The 18,827-nt window shown below is 40.8% G+C and overlaps 1 pseudogene; it reads right to left on the reverse strand.

Annotated features, from left to right (window-relative positions):
• Positions 1–11,276: 11,276 nt before the first annotated feature.
• On the reverse strand, positions 11,277–12,454 carry LOC109703254 (phosphoglycerate kinase 1-like; annotated as a pseudogene).
• Positions 12,455–18,827: the final 6,373 nt, after the last annotated feature.

Consider the following 18,827-nt stretch of genomic DNA (forward strand, 5'->3'; position numbering starts at 1 on the left):
ATGCTGAACCATCCTTGCGTCCTTGGAATGAAACAGAATAGGTCATGGTGCATGATCTTTTTGACCTGATGTTGAATTGTGTTTGCCAGTATTTTGTTGAGAATCTTTGCACCTATATTCATTAAAGATATTGGTCTATAATTCTCTTTTCTCCTTGCATCTTTATTCTGTTTGGAGTGATAGTAATGCTGACTTCATAGAATGAGTTTGCCAGTGTTCCTTCCCTTTCTATTTCCTGGAAAAGTTTGAGGAGTATTGGTATTAGTTCTTCTTTAAGATTTTTTTTAATTCAGTCATGAATTAGTCAGATCTTGGGCTCTTCTTTATAGGGAGGCTTTTTATTACTTTTTCAATTTCATTTCTTATAATAGGGCTATTTAGGTGTTTAATCTCATCTTGGTTCAATTTTTTTGGTTACATGCTTCTAGGAATTTATCCATTTCATCTAGATTTTCCAGTTTACTTGAATATATGTTTTCAGAGCACTCTAATGATTCTCAGTATTTTGCTAGTATTTGTGGTTATGTCACATTTTTCATCTCTGATTTTATTATTTGGGGTCTTTTCTCTCCTGCATTGTGTCATGTTCACTAAAGGCTTGTTGATCTCACTAATCTTTTCAAAGAACCAACTTTTTGATTCATTGATTCTGTAGTGTTGCAGGCACTGTGGTCTGTGTGAGATCTGGGGCCTGTTTACTGAACACGGGCTTACAGTGGACCAGCAGAGTAACACTGCAGGCACAGGGAAAGAAAGCTTACTGGCTTGCGCCTACTGTTACTTGTGAAGCAGGGGGAGTCCTGTGACCTGCTTATGCAAGGGCATAGGTTTCCCTGGCATTTCAGGGTATGTGATAGCAGGTCATGTAGTTGGGGGGAGCATGGAGCTCCAAGTTCCTATGTGTGCCAGGAAGCAGGACTTACTACTGAGTGCAGAGAAGTGGAGCCTCACAGACACTTCAGGAGTAGGGAATCTCAAGTGTTAAGCTGAAAGTCATTTTCCCATGGTAAATTCTCTAATTGTGGGTTCAGAGTGGGTTTTGCTTCTTTCTGGTTATGGGACCCATGGGTGTCTTTTGGGCCCCCACCGTCTGCCTTCTTTAGAGTAGTTAGATGCCACTGCAGTTTAGGGATGTCAACAATCTGCCCTCTGAGATGGAGTTCTTTTCTATCTTTGTGTTTTCCATTCTCTTTCTCTCCCTCAACCCTCTCTCATTATTCTTTTTGTTTTGTTTTGTAGTACCCGGGTTTGAACTCGGGGCCTAGACCATGAACTACTCAACCAGCCCTGTTTTGTGATGCGATTTTTCAAGATAGGGTCTAATGACCTAAGTGCCTGGGCTGGCTTCAAACCATGATCCAGCTAATCTCTGCATCCTGAGGAGCTAGGATTATAGGCATGATCCACCCGTGCCTTGCTCTTTCATTATTCTTATCTGTATTTTTATTCTTCTGTTTCTCTCTCTGTGAATGTCTGTATTTGTGGCTCTATCTCTAAACAGGCCAACATTGTTTTTGTTTTTGTTTTTTTCTTTTTGTTTCTTAAATAATAATAATGAAACAAGTGTAGGTTTTTTATCTCTATAGTACAGGTACTGATCACTTTAACTCTATTTACTTGATCAAGGCAAGTCAAGGTGTATTAGCTTTGCATTTCTACCACCCACACATTTGATTTATAAAGATAAAATATTTAGTTAGTGCTAAGTTTTGGAGGTTTAAATCATGCTCCCTATATTTGATCAGTTCTAGTGATGGTGAAAGATGATAGCAAATAATGGTGGGAGTACATGTAGAAATAAAACAGTCACATCTTAAGCCAGGAGTCAGAGAGAGACACGGGACAAGTGGGGTCTTACAATCCCTTTCAAGTATATGCTCCCCATAACCTAATGTTTTCCCATAAGACCCTACCTCTTAAAGCTTCCACCATTCCCAATGGTTCTACATTGGAGACCAGACCTTTAAGATATGAGCTTTTGGGTAACACCCAAGCCAGTACCCAAACCATAGTTCATGGATGTGTGTAACTTCATATTGAGAGAGGAGTGCAATTTTCACTGGTGCCAGGAGAGGGCAGGATAGTCTACATGATTAGAACAAGCCCTGCAGGGTTTGGAGGAAAAGTTCATCTCATAAAGCAGGAGTCAGCATTACTTTCCCCACTCTCAGTGTGGGTATAGAGAGCAACACATTACTCTCCCTTCTTTATCATCCCTCTTTCACAGGTGAGTAGTGCTGTTGATAATCAGTTTTGTCAGTGACCAAGGAGGCTGTTTTCGGACTCATTAATAGAGGAAGAGAGTATTAGTTTAATTGGATACAAAAACATTAAGGTCTCCTACAGTGACTGGCATATTTGAAAATAATTTGCTACTCACAAACTACTGTTCAGTTTACAAATTCCTTGGTTCACAAACAACTTTAGAGGTTACCATATATATAAAATCATAGTTGAAAGTGAATCATTACAACTGACATCACAGAAATACAAAGGATCATCAGAGATTATTCAGAACATCTATGCCCACCAAAATCTGATAACCTGAGGTAATGGACAAATTCCTGACCATCTTTATCTTATCAATATTGGATCATGAAGAAAGAGAAAACCCAAGCATCCCAATAAACATTAAGAATCTGTAATCAGTAACAAAAGTTTTCCACTCAAAGGAAATCCCAGGATCACATGGCTTCACTGTGGATGTACACAGCATTCAAAGACCTTATACCAATTCCAATTCTTCTTACATTAACCCAGATAATTGAAAGGAAGGAGTTCTTCCATACACATTCTACAAGGCCAGTATCCTGATACAAAAACCAGACAAGAACAGAGCAAAAACAAAAACAAAAGAAACTACAGACCAACATTCTTAATAAACATGGTTGCAATATTCCTTACAAAACACTTGCAAATAGAATCCAACAAGACATTAGACAGGTCCTTAAAGGTAATCAAATGGCGTTCATCCTGGGGATGCAAGAATGATTGAACACATGCAAATCAATAAATGTGATCACCACATCACTAGAATGATGGAAAATATGATCTTCTCATAGATTCAGAAAAGGCATTTGATAAAATTCAACATTTTTTCATGACAAAAACATTGAACAAATTAGGCATAGAAGTTCAACATATTACACACCATATATTAAAAGCTAACAGCTAACATCATTCTCTCTTTAAATACTTTTAAAGAGAACTATATTGGGGTATATCTGTTGTACAGGGGTATTCATTGTGACAATTCCAAATACATTTATTTTGTACACTGATTAGATCACCCACCACCATCTCTCCCTCTTGAACCCTCCCCACTAACTAAAAGCAATTGGGAGAGTTTCTCTGATCTGTTTCATATAAATGTATTGAAGTCTGTCAACCATATTCCCTCATTTTAATCTACTTCCTTCATCCTCCCCACTTGCACAAGTATCCCACCCCACACTGTACCTATTTTACAGACCTGTCTTTTGTTATTAATGTTTAAGTCAATGTTCAAAGGGGTTTCTCAATGTATCACCACTTGAGTATACCTTACTTTGGTGCATTTAATCTCTTCCATTGCTCTCCCTTATGTGTTTACCTCCCACCCCCATTTTCAACAGCTTTCAATACACACCCTTGTATCCTCTACCTTCACAGATATGTTTTACAATATTGTTAATACTCTATCATTCCTTTTTCATTTCCCTCTTTCTTTGAGTTCCATAGAGTAGCTCAAGTATTACAAAAATGTTTCGCAAATGAGTTTGTATATTATTACGCTTGTTTTCTATGTTTAGCTTTTGGATTTATCTTCCATGTGTGAGAGAAAATATATGACCTTTGTCTTTCTGAGCCTGGCTTACTTCACTTAACATAATGTCCTCCTATTGCATCTATTTACTGCTCCATCAGCACAGCACCACAACCTGGGTTAAGCCCAGGCCGACCTTGAACACTGGCCCAAACTGGGCTCTCAGTTGTAGCCTCAGGAGTGAGTAACCTTGAACCTTGAGGGGCTGCCAAGGGTCTGTCCATCTGCCTGTCCTTCTGTGTATGTCCCTTGCTAGAGGGTCATCAACTCTACTCTCAATCTCTTTCACTGCCCTTTCTGTGTTTCTATCCATGTGTTTCAGTCTGTTCCCAGGTGACTCTAAGTGTCTCTGTCTCCGTATTTTAATCTGTGTTTCTCTATCTGATTCAGAGGGTCTCTTCATTTGTCTGCAGTATGTTCTCTTCTGTTACTTTCTGGATGCTCTGGATGGTTCTTCCACTGTTTCTCTCTGTGGGCCACAGAAAGATTTCCACCATTGCTCTCTTGTCTATCTATGGCCCCCTATATCTCTGGTGTTTTTTTCTTAGACTCTGTATCAATCTCTCTGTGATTGTCTCTTGGCTTCTCCACCCTGTCTTGCTGTCTTATTTTCTCCCTCTGCATTTCTTGTCTTTTCTATGCACTCTCTCCTCTGTGGCCTGTCTCTGCACTTCCTTATGTTTCTTTCTCTCTTTGTGATTCTGTGTCTCTGCCTCTTTCCTTCTTCTTTCTCCCTTCTCTCTTTGTATCTGTCTCTTGCTGAATTCCTGCCTCTGAGTTTCTCTAGGTTTCAGGCACTGGGTGTTTCTGACTAGAAAATCCCTCCCTCCTACACTCACATTTCTCTATCTGTCCCTGTTATGTGCTAAATGCTACCAGCATCCAGGGAGAGTGGAGGAGGTCAGAGAGGGAGGCCAGCTCCACACCTCTGAATCATGCCCATCACACCACCCTGAGCAAAGCCTGAGGAAGGGGCAGCCTCCTCAGCTGTAGGACATTGCCAGTCCCATGATGGACTGTGAGCCCCTGGGAAGTCTTCCATGGGAGGCTGGAGCCCAGCCCCAGAGGGTGAGATCCACAAGGAAGAGGAGGAAGGAGAGAAGATCCACCTGCAGGGCCATAAGGTCCTGACTGAGGCCAAGCACAGGCTGGGAAAAGCAAGAAGAGGAAGGAATCCCTGCAGGCCCAGTGTAGCAGGATTGGCTTGCTGAGGTCTGGATCCCTCAGCCTCTGTCTGAGTGGTTTCTAACTCCTTTCTCAGCCTGTCTCTACCCTCTGAGTCTGTCTCAGCTCCCTCAGCCTGTTTAGCCCCCTACTTCTGTGTCTAGCCCCCTCAGCCTCCATCTGTCTTCCTGTCTTTCCCTGTGCCAACATTTTTCCATAGGTCCACAGTCCTCTTCTCCAATCCCTGTGCTTTTGAGTTCCTCTGGCAGTCTCTCTCCATCACTTTACTTTCCTCTTTGTCACAGTGTTATTCTCATGACCTCAAGGATCACAGTTCCCTCTTTGGCCTTCTACCCCAGTAGTCATGCTTGTGACACTCCAAGGCTGTGCTCAAAATACACACACACACCTAGCATGTGTACGCTTCCATTGATCAGAATGGCTGATATCATAAAAACACCAGCAAACCAGGCATAAACTGCACTGGCTTGTCGTTGTGATTACAGTATTCATCTCTGTTTCATTAACTGGTCTTTCCCACTAGAATGCTCACTCCATGAGGGACAGAGAATTTACCTGTTTGTTCATAGCTGAATCCTTGGTGCCTACAATAAGTCTGGCACACAGTAGGGGCTCACACATGTTTGTGGAATGAATGAGTGATCTCTTGCTGTGTTCCTCGCAGTCTCACCACCACCTTGTTTAGGGTGTCTTTCCTCCTGCTATCTCTAGGTCACATCTGGACGCTCTTTCTTAGTGACTCTCCCTCTGTGCATCTCTCAGCCTCTGTCTCTGAGCCTCTGTGTCTCTCCACAGTGGCTACTATGAATTCATTGAAAGTTACAAGGTGTAAAGTCCTGTGCCTGTGAGGTCTCACTTCTATTTCACAATGCCCCTTTAGCAAAGACATTCAAATTTTTTTCCAGATGAGGAAACTTGAGGCTCAAAGCTGAGTAGGCATTTTCCCAACTGTCTTCAGTAATGCTGCTGTGGGGACTCAGGTCTGCCCCACTGTAAAGATTATCCTGATTCATGAGCACTTCCCAGAGTGCGGCCCCCAGAGCCCTAGACCTGGAAGACAGGGATGTGCACTCCAATGCGGGGATGTGCACTCCAATGCGAACAAAGCCGAGACTCCAAACACGCTGGGGAGCTGCTGTCAGCCCCCTCCCTCCTGGACAGTCGTTTACAATGAGTAATAGCACAGAGAAGTATTTCAGGTAAAAAATGTGATTACTTTTTTTTCTTTTTGGTGGGACTAGAGTTTAAACTCAGGGCTGTGCACATGTAAAGCAGGTGCTCTACCATGCCACACCTCCAATCCATTTTCCTGCATTTATTTTGAAGATGGTGTTTCTCAACTATTTGCCTAGGCTAGCCTTGAACTGCAATTCTTCTGGTCTCAGACTCCCAGGTAGCTAAGATTACAGGCATTAGTCACCAGTGCTCTGCTGGAAATCTGATTACTTTCATAGTCTCTTCTCACCCTAGCCTCTTCATACACAGAAATCCTTTCCCTAGAACTTATTTCCCTTCCTCTGCCTCTTGTCCTTTTTCCTCTCTGCCACACACTCTTTACTATCTGTTCATGTTTGCACAACTTTTTGATAGCGAAGTCTTTAAAATGGCAACCTACTGAAGTGGAACAAGGCTTGAAACCCAATTCCACCTCTAGCTTGCTGTGTGACTTTGGGAAAAGTCTCAAACTCTCTGTGCTTCACTCCCTCCACTTATAAAATGGTCAGGACAGCAATATCCCCTGTAAAGGGCATGGATTAAACAAATCACTGTGTGTAAAGCACCTCACACCTTCTCCTCTAGGAAGCCCTGGATAAGAATGAGGACACAGGTTCAGTGTCAGATGATCCAGCATGGCAGTAGCAAGGACCTGGTGTCAGGGAAGTCCATGGTGGCACCTAGCCAAGGTGAGGAAAGAACAGGTTGCACTATATTGAATTTCTCCCATGGGATCAGAGGAATGTGGGGACAGGTTGGGTACTCTAGCTTTGACTTTTAGACCCAGATAAAGCATTGTTTTTGTCTCACCCTGGTACATGTGGAGTAACTCAGCTACTCCCCTCCCTAGATCAGGATCTTTGGTGGTGGCACATGGCTTGTTTAGCCTTTCAAGCAAGACATTGGTTTCCCATTGTAACAAAAGAGAAAGAAAGAGGCAGGTATACATAAAAATACATATCCACATATTGACCAATATGGCCCATCCCTTGCAAGATCAGGTAGCATGCAGGCTCAGAGTGATAATGGAGAGACCCTAGCCTGGTGGACTTCAATACCCTGGGCTCATCTCTGTGCTTCCAGATCTCAGAGGCTAGAGAAAGATCAGAGATACAAAAAAAAGATGGAGGAAGGAGGAAAAAGGGAGAAAAACACAGAAGGGAGGGAAGGAAAGAGAGAGAGAGAAACACAAATGGAGGGGGTCACAAGTGGCAGAAAACAGGCACCATACAGTGAGATACAGAATGAAAGAGAGAGAAGTTTCCAGCTTAGTAAGGAGTCCAAAGAGATGGACCTCTCATTGGCTACGTCCTGATGTCCCCATATCATAGTCTCACTGCCTCTCTCTTTCCACTTGTTCTATCTCTTGATTCACCAATTATGTTTTACTCCTTCTCTCTTTCTCTGCTTTTCTCATTTGTGTGTCTGTGGTTGGTATAGGAAATGAGAGGTGAAGGAGGAAAGACACTAACTACACAGACACACAGATGCAGACAGACAGACAGACACACACACAGAAGTACAAATGGCACAAGCACATGCAGACTCACACACAGGAGCACACAGTACAAACACTTGACATCTTATGACTCAAGTGAAGTTACAGTGACCAGAACTTCTTTCTCATAGAAACAACTACAAAACAAAATGCCCACAGCATCAAAACAATCTACAGATTCAATATAATTTCTATCAAAAGTCCAATGACATTACTCAGAGAAACAGAAAATATATTTCTAAAATTCATACAGAAGCACAAAAGAACTCGAGTAGCCAAAGAAATTCTGAGCAAAATACCAAGACTCTTCAAATTATATTACAAAACCACAATAACAAAAACAGCATGGTAGTGGCACAAAAATAGACATGTAGATCAATGGAATAAGGACAGAAGATACAGAAATAAAACCACACAGCTACAGCCATCTGATTCTGAACAAAGATGCTAAAAACATACATTGCAAAAAAGCTTCTTTAAAACATGGTGCTGGGCAAACTGTATATCTACATGTAGAAGATTGCATAAAAATTAAGTCAACATGGATCAAAGATCTTAATGTAAGATCCCCAAATTTGAAACCATTAGGGGAAAATACTTCAAGATCTAGGCATAAGCAAAGACTTTCTGAATAGGACTCCAATAGCTCAGGAAGAGCAAGAATTGACAAATGGATTGCATCAAACTAAAAAGCTTCTGCACAGCAAAGGAAACAATTACCAGAGACAGCCTACAGAATAGGAGAAAATCTTTGCCAGCTATTCATTGGATAAAGGATTAATATACAGACTATATAAAGAAATAAAAAATTTAAACAGCCAAAGAGCAAAAAATAATCCAACATTAATGGGCAAAAGAATCAATCAGTTAATTTCAAGTAAGTAGAAAAAAAACACCACTGGCCAAATAAATACATGAAAAAATGTTCAACATCTTTAGCCATCAGGGAAATGCAAATCATAACTATATTGAGGGCTTGGTGAGTGACTCAAGTAGCATCTGCCTAACAAGAACAAGGCCCTGAGTTCAAACCCAAGTATCACCTCCCCACCAAAAAGAAAAACTATTTTGAGATTTTACCTCATCCCAGTCAGAATGGCTATTATCAGGAAAACAAACAAAAAGTGTTGGTGATTATACAAGGAGGGAGAATGGGAGAAAGAAATCCTTATATGTTGTTGGAAGGAATGTAAATTAGAGCAGCTACTATGGAAGTCAGTATGGAGGTTCCTCAAAAAATTAAAAACAAGCTGGGCGCAGTTACTTGGGAGGCTGAGATGGGAAAGATCATGGTTTAAGGTCAGCCAGGGCAAATACTTTGCAAGACACCTTATCCAAACTAGCCAGAGCAAAATGAACCCGAGGTGTGACTTGCTTTGCAAACATGAAGCCCCGAATTTGAACCCCAACCCTCCCGAAGGGAAAAAAATTAAAAACAGAACTACCATGTCATCCTGTTATATCACTTCTGGGCTTATAGCCAAAAGAATCAAAGTCAACACACAGTAGAGGCACTTGCACACCCCTGTTTACTCAGGCACAATTCACAACAGCCAGGTTATGAAGCCAGCCTAGATGCCCATTCACTGACTAATAGACAAGGAAGAATGAAATCATGTCATTTGCAGGACACTGGCTGGCTGAAACTGGAGATCATCATGTCAGGTGAAATTAGCCAGACTCAGAATGACAAATATCACACATTTCTCTCCCATGTTGAATCTAAGGAGAGAAAAAAGTACATGAAAATAAAAGAGGGGCTATTAGGAATGTAGAAGGGGAAAAGGAGGATGAGAGGATAACGTGTGTGTGTGTGTCTGTTTGTGTGTGGGGGTGTGAACATGATCAAAGTACATTATATGCATGTATGGAGATGTCATAATGAAACCTTACCCTTCATATGATAAAAGAAGAATTAAAACATGAAACAACCACAAAATGCAGGACACATATACGAAATGGATTTTAATACACAAGACAGCTGACAATCAAGGAAGGTGATCCCTACCAGATGGGAACAAAAGAGTGGATCCCACAACTGCCTCCAATTATGGCTTTAAGAGGATTTCCAGGCTGCAGTACAGGAAGAAGGACCCAGATGGAGTCCAGTGGACTCCCTGACTTGAGAGGAAAACTGGAGAGTCTGAAGAGACAAGGGCAGCCAGCATTTACAGGACAGAGTTCAGGTTAGGGGCAACATGGAGAGGTAACTGGTGGGAGCTTCAAAGGGTTTCCTGAGAGTGTATAGCTGGACACTGCTCAGTGCATGCACATGAGGAAGTTAACGGAGGCCAGGGAAAGAACCACCTGAAGACATTAGAAGAAAGAGTGCTTGCTGTCCACACACAGCCAGGAATAATGCTTGTTCTCATCAGTCAGAAGGAAAAATGTTCAAATTCACTGGTAAGTTCTTGCCTACAGGTGGAGATAATTACTGCTGAAGTAAACCCTTCTCCAAACTCATTAACTCCACCTTGAAAACAAGACCTGAAAGGAAAAATGTTTCCCAAGTAACTTACCTGTGTACCAAAATAAAGCTCAAGAGTATTTGTATGAATACAGATATTCAGTACCTAATAAGACAAATTTCATGGTGTCTGTAATTCAGTGAAAATTATTAGGAATGTGAAAAGCAGAAAAACATGACCTAGAAAAGAGAAAGAAAAAAATTAACCAAAAAAGATACAAAAGTGAGAATTAACAAATATTAAAGCAGCCATGATAACTGTACTCTGTATGTTCAAAGAGTGAAATAGATACATGGAAGACCAAAGCAAACTTATCCAAAGATGAATTAGACATTGTGGAAGAAAAGTTAAGTGAAATTGAAATCATAGCAACAGAAAATATTTGAGATGAAACGGAAAAGAAAATTAAAAAAAAATGAACAGGGCACCAGTAACAACATCAAATGACCTCACATATATATAATTAGAATCCTGCAAAGAAAGGAAAAGGATGGCAGAGTGGCTCAAGTGGTTGAGTGTCTGCCTAGCAAGCTTAAAGCTGTATGTTTAAAGCCCAGTGCTGCCAAAAGATGAGAGAAGTTGGGAGAGAAAGATATTTACAGAAATGAAGACTGAAAATGTCCAAATTTGGTAAAAATTATTAACTGATGGATATAAGAATAACAAAGAACCCCCAAAACATCTTTACTGTACCCTGCATTTGCCTGCATTCTTCCAGATGCTGTTTGAATTTCTCTCTTTTGAATTCCTTTTTTTTTTTTGGTAGGACTAGAGTTTGAACTCAGGGCTTTCCACTTGCAAAGCAGGCGTTCTACAACTTGACCCACACCTCTAGTCCATTTTGCTCTGGTTATTTTGGAGATGAGGTCTTTGAACTATTTGTCTGGGCTGACCTTGAATCTCAATCCTCCTGATTTCGGTCTCCTGAGTAGCTGGGATTACAGGTGTGAGTCTCCCGCACCCGGCATCCCATTTCTTAGTGACCCATTCACTGCATTCTACAGTGAATGTATGTTTATATGCCAGTTGAATGAAGCAGGTTGTGCTTGCTAACTTCTCTTTTAGAAGAAACTTGTTCTCATTAGGCTCATCACTGTTTCTCTGCTCACCATGGATGAAATTTCAGATGTGGGGAGGGAGAAGTTAATCTATTAAATAAACAACAGTGTTCATTGCGGAAAAGAGTCATCCATGGTTGAAAGAGTTTTACTTCCTGTTTCTGATCTGGATTCCTTCTGATCCTATTTCTGGCTTGGCCAGTCTTGGCATTCTCATCAAACTCCCCAGCAGTGACAAAGTCAACAGGTAAGGCAACCTTCACACCACTCCCACCAGCTTTGGACATTAGGTCTTTGTTGGCTCCCTCTTCATCAGAGAACTGCCAGTTCCAGTGTTACTGAGCAGGTTAAGGGAGGCAGAAGCCATTCTAGCACCAATAACTGTCACATTGACCTTATATAACATTACTTGATCTGCTAGATCTTGTAGTTACTTTGATTCTGTCCAAGAGGACCAGGAAAGTTCACTGTGGATTCTCAAAGACCTTGGCAAAATGGTTTAGCTCCTTCTTTATCAAAAATCACTGCTTTTGATGGCAGAGTGGCTCCTCTCATGGGTTTCTGGGTGCAGTGAGCAGTAGCAAAAGCATTATTGGCATAGACAACCCCTCGCTTGGAAAGTGAAGCTCAGAAAACTATTTTGTAGGCTCTGCTTGAACTTTGTTCCCAGAAGTAACTTGTCCCTGCCCTTCTTCCTCTCCATGAAAGTGGTGGTCTCCAGTAGTATAACATAGCCAGCATCTGGGTTGGTACACCCTTCAAGAACAGAACGTCCTTGCTCAAGCAACTGGCTCGAAGGAGTGCTTGTCAGGCCAGACTAGGTGGCTCCTAAGGACAAATGACATGGCTGTATTGGCAAAGTTGAATTTCATGAGCAGTATGGCAGCCTTGATCCTCTGGTTACTATCTTTTTTTTAAGCAGTACTGTGGTTTGAACTCAGGATGTCAAGCTTGCAAAGCAGGTAATCTACTGCTTAAGCCACACCTCCAATTCATTTTGCTCTTGTTATTTTGGAGATGGGGTCTTGAAAACTGTTTTCCCAGGCTAGTCTACAATTGCAATCCTTCTTATCTCAGTCTCAAGGTATCTAGGATTTCAGATGTAAGTCAACATTGTCCACCTTATTTCATTGTTCTTCATAAGAATGCTGAAGTCTACTCTCATAATGACCTGCTTCCCCCTCATGTCCACCTTGTTCAGAATCAAATTGTTAGAAAGGGGCATTTTGTCAACACGGTGGGGATAAGAAACTACGGACTCAGACAGCAGTGGAAGGAGTAGTGGTTCTGCATTCAGAATATGTGGAAAATTGTGATTTCAAAGCACACTGTCTACATGATTTCTTATGTAGAAAATCTAATAGAACCAATAAGGGAATTCACTGAGGTTGCAGGACACAAAAGCAATATAAAAAGTTGAGTGATTTTCTACACATAGTAATGGGCAATCAGAAATGGAAATTTAAAAATAATATTTATTTTACCATTAAATATATCAAATCCTGAAGAATGAATTTGACAAAGAACGGGAAAAGCTTGTATGTTGAAAACTACAACACTCCTTAGGGAGAAATTAAGGCAGGCTGTCTTATCTCCCTCCCTCTTTCCCTCCTTTCCTTTCTCCCTTCCTAGAAGGGTTTTACTATGTATTCTAGGCTGGCCTAGAACTTTCAATACCCCTGCCTCAGTCTCAAAAGTGGTGGGATTACAGGTGTCTTCCACCATGCTTGTCCCTATAGTGGTTTCTATTGCTGCCATAACAAATCATCACTAGGGATGGTGGAGTGACTCAAGTGGTAGAGCACCTACCTAGAAAGCATGAGGCTCTAGTTCAAACCCCATTATGGCAAAACAAACAAACAACCCCCCTCAATCACCACTAATTTAATGACATGAAACAATGCAAATTTTGTTACACTTCTATTGGTCAGAAATCTTAAGGACTAGACAAAGGTGTTCTAGTTTGACACTAAAAGCACAATAAAAAAATTCAATTTCATCAAAAACATAATGAAACACCTTTAGCTTCTTAAAAGACACTATTAAAACCTGAAAGGTTGAGATCATGAGGATTTCAGTTCAAGGCCATCCTCAGTAAATAGTGTGTGAGATACCATCTCTAAAATAACCAGACCAAAATGAACCAGAGGAGTGCCTCAAGCACTTCTTTGCCTGTGCAAAGCCCTGAGTTCAAACCCCAGTCACACTTAAAAAAAGGGCACCTTTTTTTTCCTTGTGCATTTATTTAGGACAAGAGAGTTCTAATTTCTAACCAAAATATTAGAAATGATTTTATAAGATAAATGTTTTGTGATGGTGTGCTCTACAAACACAATACAGAAATGAACAGCAAAATCCAATTTTGTATTAGGATTTTTTTTCAGTAAGTAGTTTAAAACATTAGGACCTTCACAGCTAAGTCAAGCTCTCTGAGAAACTTCCAAAATGCACAGAATAATAAATTACTATTGTGTGAGGTTTCTTATAAATGATTACTAAATATCAAAACTGCACAACAACAATACACAAAGAATTTGGGTAAGGAATAATAAATGGGAACGGAAACATCATTTTTAGGGTTAGAGATCTCTCACCATCCTTGACATCTTTTTCTTTTCTGACATGATAAAAAGACAGCAGAAACCAGTATGTAACTAGATGAAATTATGGCGACAATGGCTGAAACACTAACAAATGTGTTAGTTGCTTGCCTTGCTTGAGTGTTAAAGCTGGTGTCAGTCCCTGTGAGTCTGGCTTTACTTAGCCATCAATGCTCTGCTTCCCCACAGCGTCCACGGCCACCTTCCGGAAGATGCCCAGCAGCCACAGGGGCTGCCGGGAGGTCGGCCTTATGACCTGAACCGGAAGGAATCTCCCTGGTTGCAGTGGCTGATGGGAAGCTCCAGCAGCCTATCTTGAGCTGACTTCGGAGCTCCAGCGAGAGAGGGCTTGGTGGCCTCCTGTTGAGAAAATCTGGAGCCGTCAATTGGGCCGGGATGTCTGAATAAGTTGTGCTGCCACAGCTTTTGACTGTAGTCCTGGGCATTCCTTCCGTTCCTGTAAAGACGACTTTTTCAATGCAGAATAGAGGTCACTTCCTTAGCTTCAAACAACCAGGTATGAGCTGGCCTTTGAATTGTTAACTTATGGCAGATGGAAGATGGTTGCTTGGTGTCTTAAAACAAAAGCAACCTGGCTTCTGTCCAGTAGCTTTGCATAGACTTCACTGTGGGTGGGGTTCCCTTGTGGCCCTCATACTCCTTGGCCCACAGGCTCTGAGCACGTGCTGCCCTCTTCTGCCTGCACCTGTCCCGGAAGTGGGTTCTTCAGTACTTACAGACTTTGCAGAAATTCGTGAAGTATTAACTAATATCCAGCTCTCTTGGCAGGGCACCAGTACCCCATATTTCCAAATTATAACTTGTCCTTAATAAAGAAGTACAGTAAGTATTTTCTACTTGAATTATAAGAGAATATACCACTTATTTTTGTAATCAGGATGTGTCACATAAAGCATGAAAGATTGACAAGGCAGTTTTATATAAAGACACTCATTGCTATTGACCTTGAAGTCCATTAGTGTAGAAATCCTGTATGTCTGTAATTTCATTTGATCAAAAGTGTTGGTGGAGAGAGTTGCTTTAATTAAAACACGAAGCTGTTACATACAGTTTTTGTTTGTTTTTGTCACAAGTAGACGCAGGGCAGTAGTGATATGGTAAGAACATTTTTTTAAACGTTAATTTAAAGAATTTGTGAAAGGAATGAAGATTTTTGGATTTAGCAAGTTTTTGGGGTTTTTTTTGTTTGCTTTTTTAAATAGGCACTTTTAAAATATAAAGACAAGTAGCATACCAGGACAAAATATTTATAGATCACATATCTGACAAAGGACTTGAATTTAGAATCTACAAAGAGCTCTTTAAACTTATTTGAGCAAACAAATAACTCCATTTAAAAATTGATGAAATAAAAGATTTAACCAGAGTTTCCCCTAAAGATGACATACATGTGGCAAACAAACATATGAAAAGACACTCAGCATCATTAGTCACTATGACATGCAAATTCAAATTGCTTATTATTTTTGGTGGTACTGGGGCTTGATCTCAGAGCCTCACACTTGCTAGGCAGGCACTCTATCACTTGAGCTACTCTTCTAGCCCTCCAATTCAAATCACGATGAGATGTCACTACATACCTCTCTTCTGGCTAAAAGGACAAAAGACCTTGTGCCTGCAAAGACATGGATCAACCGAAATGCTCTTATACTGCTGTTGGGAATGCAAAATTTTACAATTACTTTGGAAACCAGGTTGGCAGTTGCATATATAGTTTTCAGACTGATAATATAACCCAGCCATCTACAAGGAGGTATTTACTCAGGAGAAATGAGAGTTATGTGTGTACAAAGACATGTCTGCAAATGTTCATAAGCAGCTTTAACTATAAGAGTCCCAAATTGGAACTCACTTAAATGTCCGCCAACTAAGGAAGGAGTAATCCAACTGTGGAGTCTCCATACAATGTCAAAAGCTCAATAATAAAAGGACACGAGTGCTGTTATCTGCAAGAACACGAATGAACCTTACACTAGTTGTAATACATCACCATAAACTGAATGGCTAAAGTCAGTGTGGTTTATTCTTTTGTAATTCTGGAGCTTGGAAGTCCCAAATGAATCTCACTGTGTTCCAGTCAAGGTGTTTGCAGGTCTGCCTTCCTCCTGGAAGTCTCCTTGTCTTTTCCAGCCTTTCTGAGCTGCCCTGGGCTGGTGGCCCTTTCTCTGCATCACTGCAGCTTCCTGCTTCCCAGCATATATCTGTTACTACACACTTTGATCTCCCCTCCATCATATAAGGAGCCATGTGATTATAACCTAGGTTTACTTGGATCATCTTTGTGTTCCTGAGCTTTTTGCTCTTATATGCCATATGAGAAAATCCCCAGATTTGGGGGATTAGGATTTGCACATATTTGGGAAGTCATTATTCCACCTGCCACAGACCTCAGAATAGTATAAAAAGGGGGGGCATAGAAAAGAGAGTACATACTGTATGATTCCTTTTTTATAAAATTCTAGAAATGCAATGTAGTGACCAATAACAGATCAAACTATGAGTGAGAACTTGGACTGGGTGACACAGGAGTCACAGAGGGGCAGGAGGAAACTTTTGAAGTAGTGGATGTGTTTTTTATCATAACTGCAATGAAGGTTTTATGAGTGTACAATATGTCAAACTTACCAAAGTGTACAATTTGAAAGCATGCAGGGTATTGCATCCCATTTTTTACTCTATAAAGCTGTTAAAAGCTAAAACAATAATATAAGCACACTTTCAGATATGAAAACAAGCACTTTCATAGATGCTAGCCCCACTTGTCACTTTTTTGGTCCTTTATTGTTGTGCTGGGTTGGGGGTGCATTCTGGCATTACACAGGTTCTTAAAATGTATCAAATATATTATACATAAATTTACTTCCTCTACTGTTCTTCTTTATACCCCTCCCCGATTCCTGGAGTCGTTTCAAGAAGTATCATTTTTGCATTTGTAAATGAGTACACATTTTTTACATCCTACTACCCCCTTTCCCCATCACCAACCCTCCCACTGGTGCCAGATCTCTTCTCTGTGAAGGACTTGTTCTGCCCTCCTATTATCCAAGTTTGTAGAAGAGAAAAGAGAAAATGAAAAACATGACATTTTAGCTTGTTTGAGATAAAGGTAGCTACACAGGGAGTTTCCTTGTGATATTTCTATGTATATACATATTTAATAATCCCAATTGGTTTATCTTCTCTAATTTTTTCATTCTTCTGCTTTAGCCCACTTTTCACTTTTTAAAGCCTTTATCAACACAAGACTTGGGGGTGTGTTTGCTAGACAAAGCCCTATGGGTTCCTCAGTTCCAAGGTTTCCATGAGTCCCTCAGCTGCAGGACAAGGTGACAGTTTCAGCCTCTAGGCCCATCTGTCCCTGTGCCTTTTATCTCTACCTCCCTCTTTTGCTCTTCTTGTCTCTCTGTTACTTTTGGGCCATGTCTTTCTGTCTGTCTCTACATTTCATACCCTTGTATATCTCTGAATTCCTCTCTGTCTCTGGGTTTCTCCTGTTTCTGCCTCTCATCATATTTTTCCATACCATGTCTGAGATCTGGTGTGTATTTCTGAAATTCTAGTCTATCTTAACTGGGACCCTAAATTTTCTTCAAATATCTTTAATTTGTATTTAGCGTTCATGAACTGTACCATGGAACAAGATGATTTATGTATCTCTGTTTTTTGAAACAGACTTAGAAGGTTCCCAATAGCAGGGTTGAGTATTGATTTTAAAGTTAAAGTTAAATTTTATTGATCACATTATATTTCTAATGTTAAATGGCCATGTCTATCACATGGCTACTACATTGGATGACAGTGTGGGTTTAGGACCTTGGATAAGACCCTGAACCTCTCCGTGATTCATTCCCTCCACCTATAAAATGGAAAAGGCAACAGTATTTCCTCCAAAGTTCGAGAACTCAGTGAATTAGTGTGTATAAAACGCTTCATGCTTTCCCATCACAAGTTCTGAGGGTGGAATGATAACTCACTTCCAGTGCCAGTTCAACAAGCACAGCAGAAGTGAGGTCCTGGGTTCAGGGAAGTCTATAGTGGCACCTTGCCAAGGTCAGAAAAGGACAGATTCCACTCTAAAAAAACAGCATGTCTTCCTGCCCCTCCTCTTGGGTCAAAGGAGTACACACCATTATACTCAACTGCAAGAGTCAGGGTCCTGGGTCCAGTGAGGGCTTTGCTTGGGTTTGAACTCAGGGCCTCATGCTTGTTAGGCAGGTGCTCTACTGCTTGAGCCACTCCATCAGTCCTCTCTTTCCCTTTAAAAGAGAGGGAGGTCTCTTCAAATGAGAGAAGTTGATAGCGAGGCCTACACCAATACAGGTGGACAGAAAACCTTCATTCTCATACTTGGCCACTGTGGACTGATCCTGCTAGAATCTGTGTAGATGAGGACACACTGCAAGGGTAGAGAAGACTGGAACATCAATAACCCTGAACCCCAGCAAGGCACCAATGGCTTGCACCTGTAATCCTAGCTACTTGAAAGTCTGAGATTGGGAGACTACCATCTCCAAAATAACTAGACAAAATAGACTGAAGGTGTAGTTCAAGTGGTAGAGCACCTGCTTTGCAAGCATGAAACCCTGAGTTCAACCCCAGTCCCTCCCCCAAATAAACCTAAACTCCATTTTCTGCACTTTGAATATACCCTCCAAAGCTCATCTTGAAATTTAACTGCCTTAAGATACTGCAACTAACAACCTATATGCACTAGTTCTTCCTCATGCGTGGGAGAAATGTTCCAAAACCCCAGTGTGTATCTGAAACTTTAGTACTGAACCATATACATTCTATGTTTTTTTCATGTTATATATATATGTATCCATATGATAAAGTTTTAATTCATAAGTTAAGCACATGAGTTTAACAAAAAAAAAACAATAAATGGAAAAAAAAGAAAAATGTCATTTTTTTCCAAAAACAGAACAGGAAGGCAAAACAGGTCCTGTCAGGGGTGTTGGTACCTATGGGGGAGAT

The sequence above is a fragment of the Castor canadensis genome, chromosome 16 (assembly GCF_047511655.1).
Source record: "Castor canadensis chromosome 16, mCasCan1.hap1v2, whole genome shotgun sequence".
Lineage (NCBI taxonomy): Eukaryota > Metazoa > Chordata > Mammalia > Rodentia > Castoridae > Castor > Castor canadensis.